Source organism: Osmia lignaria, unplaced genomic scaffold (assembly GCF_051020975.1).
Source record: "Osmia lignaria lignaria isolate PbOS001 unplaced genomic scaffold, iyOsmLign1 scaffold0005, whole genome shotgun sequence".
In the NCBI taxonomy this organism is placed as follows: domain Eukaryota; kingdom Metazoa; phylum Arthropoda; class Insecta; order Hymenoptera; family Megachilidae; genus Osmia; species Osmia lignaria.
The window spans coordinates 19202724-19213772 of record NW_027478162.1 but is presented as its reverse complement, the minus strand read 5'-3'; positions in this window follow the sequence as shown (position 1 = coordinate 19213772).

The window sequence follows — 11049 nt, the reverse complement described above, 5'->3', positions numbered from 1 at the left end:
CATTCTGCCATAGCTCGCTTCGTTTCCGAGATATTTGCAGATTTATCTCAAGGGAAGGGGCCTGACGGACATATTTCGAGATATTTCTTCTTCTTGTTGTTCTTCTTCTGCACAGCTAAGCTGGAAGTGGCATTTGCGGCTCGCACTAGTGCAGAGTTATCTCAAAGAAAGGGGCCACGGTGTTTCTGTATCCCTATTATGTTGGTGCGGCTTCGGAACTTTTAAATATCTCGATATATCTCGAGAACTACGCTTCTGATCAAAAAATATCATAGAACATAAATTGTAGGAAACATAATTCTCTACAAAAAACGTCTCTTAACATTCTGCCATAGCTCGCTTCGTTTCCGAGATATTTGCAGATTTATCTCAAGGGAAGGGGCCTGACGGACATATTTCGAGATATTTCTTCTTCTTGTTGTTCTTCTTCTGCACAGCTAAGCTGGAAGTGGCATTTGCGGCTCGCACTAGTGCAGAGTTATCTCAAAGAAAGGGGCCACGGTGTTTCTGTATCCCTATTATGTTGGTGCGGCTTCGGAACTTTTAAATATCTCGATATATCTCGAGAACTACGCATCTGATCAAAAAATATCGTAGAACATAAAAAGTAGGAAACTTAATTCTCTACAAATAAGGTCTCTTAACATTTTGCCATAGCTCGCTTGGTTTCCGAGATATTTGCAGATTTATCTCAAGGGAAGGGGCCTGACGGACATATTTCGAGATATTTCTTCTTCTTGTTGTTCTTCTTCTGCACAGCTAAGCTGGAAGTGGCATTTGCAGCGCGCAATAGTGCAGAGTTATCTCAAAGAAAGGGGCCACGGTGTTTCTGTATCTCTATTATGTTGGTGCGGCTTCGGAACTTTTAAATATCTTGATATATCTCGAGAACTACGCCTCTGATCGAAAAATATCATAGAACATAAAAAGTAGGAAACTTAATTCTCTACAAAAAAGGTCTCTTAACATTTTCCCATAGCTGGCATCGTTTCCGAGATATTTGCAGATTTAGCTCAAGGGAAGGGGCCTGACGGACATATTCCGAGATATTTCTTCTTCTTGTTGTTCCTCTTCTGCACAGCTAAGCTGGAAGTGGCATTTGCAGGTCGCAATAGTGCAGAGTTATCTCAAAGAAAGGGGCCACGGTGTTTCTGTATCCCTATTATGTTGGTGCGGCTTCGGAACTTTTAAATATCTCGATATATCTCGAGAACTACGCTTCTGATCAAAAAATATCATAGAACATAAATTGTAGGAAACATCATTCTCTACAAAAAACGTCTCTTAACATTCTGCCATAGCTCGCTTCGTTTCCGAGATATTTGCAGATTTATCTCAAGGGAAGGGGCCTGACGGACATATTTCGAGATATTTCTTCTTCTTGTTGTTCTTCTTCTGCACAGCTAAGCTGGAAGTGGCATTTGCGGCTCGCACTAGTGCAGAGTTATCTCAAAGAAAGGGGCCACGGTGTTTCTGTATCCCTATTATGTTGGTGCGGCTTCGGAACTTTTAAATATCTCGATATATCTCGAGAACTACGCTTCTGATCAAAAAATATCATAGAACATAAATTGTAGGAAACATAATTCTCTACAAAAAAGGTCTCTTAACATTTTGCCATAGCTCGCTTCGTTTCCGAGATATTTGCAGATATATCTCAAGGGAAGGGGCCTGACGGACATATTTCGAGATATTTCTTCTTCTTGTTGTTCTTCCTCCGCACAGCTAAGCTGGAAGTGGCATTTGCAGCTCGCAATAGTGCAGAGTTATCTCAAAGAAAGGGGCCACGGTGTTTCTGTATCTCTATTATGTTGGTGCGGCTTCGGAACTTTTAAATATCTCGATATATCTCGAAAACTACGCTTCTGATCCAAAAATATCATAGAACATAAAAAGTAGGAAACTTAATTCTCTACAAAAAATGTCTCTTAACATTTTGCCATAGCTCGCTTCGTTTCCGAGATATTTGCAGATATATCTCAAGGGAAGGGGCCTGACGGACATATTTCGAGATATTTCTTCTTCTTGTTGTTCTTCCTCTGCACAGCTAAGCTGGAAGTGGCATTTGCAGCTCGCAATAGTGCAGAGTTATCTCAAAGAAAGGGGCCACGGTGTTTCTGTATCTCTATTATGTTGGTGCGGCTTCGGAACTTTTAAATATCTTGATATATCTCGAGAACTACGCATCTGATCAAAAAATATCATAGAACATAAAAAGTAGGAAACTTAATTCTCTACAAAAAAGGTCTCTTAACATTTTGCCATAGCTCGCTTCGTTTCCGAGATATTTGCAGATTCAGCTCAAAGGAACTGGCCTGACGGACATATTTCGAGATATTTCTTCTTCTTGTTGTTCTTCCTCTGCACAGCTAAGCTGGAAGTGGCATTTGCAGCTCGCACTAGTGCAGAGTTATCTCAAAGAAAGGGGCCACGGTGTTTCTGTATCTCTATTATGTTGGTGCGGCTTCGGAACTTTTAAATATCTGGATATATCTGGAAAACTACGCATCTGATCAAAAAATATCATCGAACATAAAAAGTAGGAAACTTAATTCTCTACAAAAAAGGTCTCTTAACATTTTGCCATAGCTCGCTTCGTTTCCGAGATATTTGCAGATTTATCTCAAGGGAAGGGGCCTGACGGACATATTTCGAGATATTTCTTCTTCTTGTTGTTCTTCTTCTGCACAGCTAAGCTGGAAGTGGCATTTGCAGCTCGCAATAGTGCAGAGTTATCTCAAAGAAAGGGGCCACGGTGTTTCTGTATCTCTATTATGTTGGTGCGGCTTCGGAACTTTTAAATATCTTGATATATCTCGAGAACTACGCGTCTGATCAAAAAATATCATAGAACATAAAAAGTAGGAAACTTAATTCTCTACAAAAAAGGTCTCTTAACATTTTGCCATAGCTCGCTTCGTTTCCGAGATATTTGCAGATTTATCTCAAGGGAAGTGGCCTGACGGACATATTTCGAGATATTTCTTCTTCTTGTTGTTCTTCTTCTGCACAGCTAAGCTGGAAGTGGCATTTGCAGCTCGCAATAGTGCAGAGATATCTCAAAGAAAGGGGCCACGGTGTTTCTGTATCTCTATTATGTTGGTGCGGCTTCGGAACTTTTAAATATCTTGATATATCTCGAGAACTACGCATCTGATCAAAAAATATCATAGAACATAAAAAGTAAGAAACATAATTCTCTACAAAAAAGGTCTCTTAACATTTTGCCATAGCTCGCTTCGTTTCCGAGATATTTGCAGATTTATCTCAAGGGAAGGGGCCTGACGGACATATTTCGAGATATTTCTTCTACTTATTGTCCTTCTTCTGCACAGCTAAGCTGGAAGTGGCATTTGCGGCTCGCACTAGTGCACAGTTATCTCAAAGAAAGGGGCCACGGTGTTTCTGTATCTCTATTATGTTGGTGCGGCTTCGGAACTTTTAAGTATCTCGATATATCTCGAAAACTACGCTTCTGATCAAAAAATATCATAGAACATAAATTGTAGGAAACATAATTCTCTACAAAAAATGTCTCTTAACATTTTGCCATAGCTCGCTTCGTTTCCGAGATATTTGCAGATTTATCTCAAGGGAAGTGGCCTGACGGACATATTTCGAGATATTTCTTCTTCTTGTTGTTCTTCTTCTGCACAGCTAAGCTGGAAGTGGCATTTGCAGCTCGCAATAGTGCAGGGATATCTCAAAGAAAGGGGCCACGGTGTTTCTGTATCTCTATTATGTTGGTGCGGCTTCGGAACTTTTAAATATCTTGATATATCTCGAGAACTACGCATCTGATCAAAAAATATCATAGAACATAAAAAGTAAGAAACATAATTCTCTACAAAAAAGGTCTCTTAACATTTTGCCATAGCTCGCTTCGTTTCCGAGATATTTGCAGATTTATCTCAAGGGAAGGGGCCTGACGGACATATTTCGAGATATTTCTTCTACTTGTTGTTCTTCTTCTGCACAGCTAAGCTGGAAGTGGCATTTGCGGCTCGCACTAGTGCACAGTTATCTCAAAGAAAGGGGCCACGGTGTTTCTGTATCTCTATTATGTTGGTGCGGCTTCGGAACTTTTAAGTATCTCGATATATCTCGAAAACTACGCTTCGGATCAAAAAATATCATAGAACATAAATTGTAGGAAACATAATTCTCTACAAAAAATGTCTCTTAACATTTTGCCATAGCTCGCTTCGTTTCCGAGATATTTGCAGATTCAGCTCAAAGGAACTGGCCTGACCGACATATTTCGAGATATTTCTTCTTCTTGTTGTTCTTGCTCTGCACAGCTAAGCTGGAAGTGGCATTTGCAGCTCGCAATGGTGCAGAGTTATCTCAAAGAAAGGGGCCACGGTGTTTCTGTATCTCTATTATGTTGGTGCGGCTTCGGAACTTTTAAATATCTTGATATATCTCGAGAACTACGCATCTGATCAAAAAATATCATAGAACATAAAAAGTAGGAAACTTAATTCTCTACAAAAAAGGTCTCTTAACATTTTGCCATAGCTCGCTTCGTTTCCGAGATATTTGCATATTTATCTCAAGGGAAGGGGCCTGACGGACATATTTCGAGATATTTCTTCTTCTTGTTGTTCTTCTTCTGCACAGCTAAGCTGGAAGTGGCATTTGCGGCTCGCTCTAGTGCAGAGTTATCTCAAAGAAAGGGGCCACGGTGTTTCTGTATCTCTATTATGTTGGTGCGGCTTCGGAACTTTTAAATATCTCGATATATCTCGAAAACTACGCTTCTGATCAAAAAATATCATAGAACCTAAATTATAGGAAACATAATTCTCTACAAAAAAGGTCTCTTAACATTTTGCCATAGCTCGCTTCGTTTCCGAGATATTTGCAGATATATCTCAAGGGAAGGGGCCTGACGGACATATTTCGAGATATTTCTTCTTCTTGTTGTTCTTCTTCTGCACAGCTAAGCTGGAAGTGGCATTTGCAGCTCGCAATAGTGCAGAGTTATCTCAAAGAAAGGGGCCACGGTGTTTCTGTATCTCTATTATGTTGTTGCGGCTTCGGAACTTTTAAGTATCTCGATATATCTCGAAAACTACGCTTCGGATCAAAAAATATCATAGAACATAAATTGTAGGAAACATAATTCTCTACAAAAAACGTCTCTTAACATTTTGCCATAGCTCGCTTCGTTTCCGAGATATTTGCAGATTCAGCTCAAAGGAACTGGCCTGACCGACATATTTCGAGATATTTCTTCTTCTTGTTGTTCTTGCTCTGCACAGCTAAGCTGGAAGTGGCATTTGCGGCTCGCACTAGTGCACAGTTATCTCAAAGAAAGGGGCCACGGTGTTTCTGTATCTCTATTATGTTGGTGCGGCTTCGGAACTTTTAAGTATCTCGATATATCTCGAAAACTACGCTTCGGACCAAAAAATATCATAGAACATAAATTGTAGGAAACGTAATTCTCTACAAAAAATGTCTCTTAACATTTTGCCATAGCTCGCTTCGTTTCCGAGATATTTGCAGATTCAGCTCAAAGGAACTGGCCTGACCGACATATTTCGAGATATTTCTTCTTCTTGTTGTTCTTCTTCTGCACAGCTAAGCTGGAAGTGGCATTTGCGGCTCGCACTAGTGCAGAGTTATCTCAAAGAAAGGGGCCACGGTGTTTCTGTATCTCTATTATGTTGGTGCGGCTTCGGAACTTTTAAATATCTCGATATATCTCGAAAACTACGCTTCTGATCAAAAAATATCATAGAACCTAAATTGTAGGAAACATAATTCTCTACAAAAAAGGTCTCTTAACATTTTGCCATAGCTCGCTTCGTTTCCGAGATATTTGCAGATATATCTCAAGGGAAGGGGCCTGACGGACATATTTCGAGATATTTCTTCTTCTTGTTGTTCTTCTTCTGCACAGCTAAGCTGGAAGTGGCATTTGCAGCTCGCAATAGTGCAGAGTTATCTCAAAGAAAGGGGCCACGGTGTTTCTGTATCTCTATTATGTTGTTGCGGCTTCGGAACTTTTAAGTATCTCGATATATCTCGAAAACTACGCTTCGGATCAAAAAATATCATAGAACATAAATTGTAGGAAACATAATTCTCTACAAAAAACGTCTCTTAACATTTTGCCATAGCTCGCTTCGTTTCCGAGATATTTGCAGATTCAGCTCAAAGGAACTGGCCTGACCGACATATTTCGAGATATTTCTTCTTCTTGTTGTTCTTGCTCTGCACAGCTAAGCTGGAAGTGGCATTTGCGGCTCGCACTAGTGCACAGTTATCTCAAAGAAAGGGGCCACGGTGTTTCTGTATCTCTATTATGTTGGTGCGGCTTCGGAACTTTTAAGTATCTCGATATATCTCGAAAACTACGCTTCGGACCAAAAAATATCATAGAACATAAATTGTAGGAAACGTAATTCTCTACAAAAAATGTCTCTTAACATTTTGCCATAGCTCGCTTCGTTTCCGAGATATTTGCAGATTCAGCTCAAAGGAACTGGCCTGACCGACATATTTCGAGATATTTCTTCTTCTTGTTGTTCTTGCTCTGCACAGCTAAGCTGGAAGTGGCATTTGCGGCTCGCACTAGTGCAGAGTTATCTCAAAGAAAGGGGCCACGGTGTTTCTGTATCTCTATTATGTTGGTGCGGCTTCGGAACTTTTAAATATCTTGATATATCTCGAGAACTACGCATCTGATCAAAAAATATCATAGAACATAAAAAGTAGGAAACTTAATTCTCTACAAAGAAGGTCTCTTAACATTTTGCCATAGCTCGCTTCGTTTCCGAGATATTTGCATATTTATCTCAAGGGAAGGGGCCTGACGGACATATTTCGAGATATTTCTTCTTCTTGTTGTTCTTCTTCTGCACAGCTAAGCTGGAAGTGGCATTTGCGCCTCGCACTAGTGCAGAGTTATCTCAAAGAAAGGGGCCACGGTGTTTCTGTATCTCTATTATGTTGGTGCGGCTTCGGAACTTTTAAATATCTCGATATATCTCGAAAACTACGCTTCTGATCAAAAAATATCATAGAACCTAAATTGTAGGAAACATAATTCTCTACAAAAAAGGTCTCTTAACATTTTGCCATAGCTCGCTTCGTTTCCGAGATATGTGCAGATTTATCTCAAGGGAAGGGACCTGACGGACATATTTCGAGATATTTCTTCTTCTTGTTGTTCTTCTTCTGCACAGCTAAGCTGGAAGTGGCATTTGCGGCTCGCACTAGTGCAGAGTTATCTCAAAGAAAGGGGCCACGGTGTTTCTGTATCTCTATTATGTTGGTGCGGCTTCGGAACTTTTAAATATCTCGATATATCTCGAAAACTACGCTTCTGATCAAAAAATATCATAGAACATAAATTGTAGGAAACATAATTCTCTACAAAAAACGTCTCTTAACATTTTGCCATAGCTCGCTTCGTTTCCGAGATATTTGCAGATTCAGCTCAAAGGAACTGGCCTGACGGACATATTTCGAGATATTTCTTCTTCTTGTTGTTCTTCCTCTGCACAGCTAAGCTGGAAGTGGCATTTGCAGCTCGCAATAGTGCAGAGTTATCTCAAAGAAAGGGGCCACGGTGTTTCTGTATCTCTATTATGTTGGTGCGGCTTCGGAACTTTTAAATATCTTGGTATATCTCGAGAACTACGCATCTGATCAAAAAATATCATAGAACATAAAAAGTAGGAAACTTAATTCTCTACAAAAAAGGTCTCTTAACATTTTGCCATAGCTCGCTTCGTTTCCGAGATATTTGCAGATTTATCTCAAGGGAAGGGGCCTGACGGACATATTTCGAGATATTTCTTCTTCTTGTTGTTCTTCTTCTGCGCAGCTAAGCTGGAAGTGGCATTTGCTGCTCGCAATAGTGCAGAGATATCTCAAAGAAAGGGGCCACGGTGTTTCTGAATCTCTATTATGTTGGTGCGGCTTCGGAACTTTTAAATATCTCGACATATCTCGAAAACTACGCGTCTGATCAAAAAATATCATAGAACCTAAATTGTAGGAAACATAATTCTCTACAAAAAAGGTCTCTTAACATTTTGCCATAGCTCGCTTCGTTTCCGAGATATTTGCAGATATATCTCAAGGGAAGGGGCCTGACGGACATATTTCGAGATATTTCTTCTTCTTGTTGTTCTTCTTCTGCACAGCTAAGCTGGAAGTGCCATTTGCAGCTCGCAATAGTGCAGAGTTATCTCAAAGAAAGGGGCCACGGTGTTTCTGTATCTCTATTATGTTGGTGCAGCTTCGGAACTTTTAAATATCTTGATATATCTCGAGAACTACGCGTCTGATCAAAAAATATCATAGAACATAAAAAGTAGGAAACTTAATTCTCTACAAAAAAGGTCTCTTAACATTTTGCCATAGCTCGCTTCGTTTCCGAGATATTTGCAGATTCAGCTCAAAGGAACTGGCCTGACCGACATATTTCGAGATATTTCTTCTTCTTGTTGTTCTTGCTCTGCACAGCTAAGCTGGAAGTGGCATTTCCAGCTCGCAATGGTGCAGAGTTATCTCAAAGAAAGGGGCCACGGTGTTTCTGTATCTCTATTATGTTGGTGCGGCTTCGGAACTTTTAAATATCTTGATATATCTCGAGAACTACGCATCTGATCAAAAAATATCATAGAACATAAAAAGTAGGAAACTTAATTCTCTACAAAGAAGGTCTCTTAACATTTTGCCATAGCTCGCTTCGTTTCCGAGATATTTGCATATTTATCTCAAGGGAAGGGGCCTGACGGACATATTTCGAGATATTTCTTCTTCTTGTTGTTCTTCTTCTGCACAGCTAAGCTGGAAGTGGCATTTGCGGCTCGCACTAGTGCAGAGTTATCTCAAAGAAAGGGGCCACGGTGTTTCTGTATCTCTATTATGTTGGTGCGGCTTCGGAACTTTTAAATATCTCGATATATCTCGAAAACTACGCTTCTGATCAAAAAATATCATAGAACCTAAATTGTAGGAAACATAATTCTCTACAAAAAAGGTCTCTTAACATTTTGCCATAGCTCGCTTCGTTTCCGAGATATGTGCAGATTTATCTCAAGGGAAGGGACCTGACGGACATATTTCGAGATATTTCTTCTTCTTGTTGTTCTTCTTCTGCACAGCTAAGCTGGAAGTGGCATTTGCGGCTCGCACTAGTGCAGAGTTATCTCAAAGAAAGGGGCCACGGTGTTTCTGTATCTCTATTATGTTGGTGCGGCTTCGGAACTTTTAAATATCTCGATATATCTCGAAAACTACGCTTCTGATCAAAAAATATCATAGAACATAAATTGTAGGAAACATAATTCTCTACAAAAAACGTCTCTTAACATTTTGCCATAGCTCGCTTCGTTTCCGAGATATTTGCAGATTCAGCTCAAAGGAACTGGCCTGACGGACATATTTCGAGATATTTCTTCTTCTTGTTGTTCTTCCTCTGCACAGCTAAGCTGGAAGTGGCATTTGCAGCTCGCAATAGTGCAGAGTTATCTCAAAGAAAGGGGCCACGGTGTTTCTGTATCTCTATTATGTTGGTGCGGCTTCGGAACTTTTAAATATCTTGGTATATCTCGAGAACTACGCATCTGATCAAAAAATATCATAGAACATAAAAAGTAGGAAACTTAATTCTCTACAAAAAAGGTCTCTTAACATTTTGCCATAGCTCGCTTCGTTTCCGAGATATTTGCAGATATATCTCAAGGGAAGGGGCCTGACGGACATATTTCGAGATATTTCTTCTTCTTGTTGTTCTTCTTCTGCGCAGCTAAGCTGGAAGTGGCATTTGCTGCTCGCAATAGTGCAGAGATATCTCAAAGAAAGGGGCCACGGTGTTTCTGTATCTCTATTATGTTGGTGCGGCTTCGGAACTTTTAAATATCTCGACATATCTCGAAAACTACGCGTCTGATCAAAAAATATCATAGAACCTAAATTGTAGGAAACATAATTCTCTACAAAAAAGGTCTCTTAACATTTTGCCATAGCTCGCTTCGTTTCCGAGATATTTGCAGATATATCTCAAGGGAAGGGGCCTGACGGACATATTTCGAGATATTTCTTCTTCTTGTTGTTCTTCTTCTGCACAGCTAAGCTGGAAGTGGCATTTGCAGCTCGCAATAGTGCAGAGTTATCTCAAAGAAAGGGGCCACTGTGTTTCTGTATCTCTATTATGTTGGTGCGGCTTCGGAACTTTTAAATATCTCGATATATCTCGAAAACTACGCTTCTGATCAAAAAATATCATAGAACCTAAATTGTAGGAAACATAATTGTCTACAAAAAAGGTCTCTTAAGATTTTGCCATAGCTCGCTTGGTTTCCGAGATATTTGCAGATTTATCTCAAGGGAAGGGTCCTGATGGACATATTTCGAGATATTTCTTCTTCTTGTTGTTCTTCTTCTGCACAGCTAAACTGGAAGTGGCATTTCCAGCTCGCAATAGTGCAGAGTTATCTCAAAGAAAGGGGCCACGGTGTTTCTGTATCTCTATTATGTTGGTGCGGCTTCGGAACTTTTAAATATCTTGATATATCTCGAGAACTACGCATCTGATCAAAAAATATCATAGAACATGAAAAGTAGGAAACTTAATTCTCTACAAAAAAGGTGTCTTAACATTTTGCCATAGCTCGCTTCGTTTCCGAGATATTTGCAGATTTATCTCAAGGGAAGGGGCCTGACGGACATATTTCGAGATATTTCTTCTTCTTGTTGTTCTTCTTCTGCACAGCTAAGCTGGAAGTGGCATTTGCAGCGCGCAATAGTGCAGAGTTATCTCAAAGAAAGGGGCCACGGTGTTTCTGTATCTCTATTATGTTGGTGCGGCTTCGGAACTTTTAAATATCTTGATATATCTCGAGAACTGCGCATCTGATCAAAAAATATCATACTACATAAAAAGTAGGAAACTTAATTCTCTACAAGAAAGGTCTCTAAACATTTTGCCATAGCTCGCTTCGTTTCCGAGATATTTACAGATTTATCTCAAGGGAAGGGGCCTGACGGACATATTTCGAGATGTTTCTTCTTCTTGTTGTT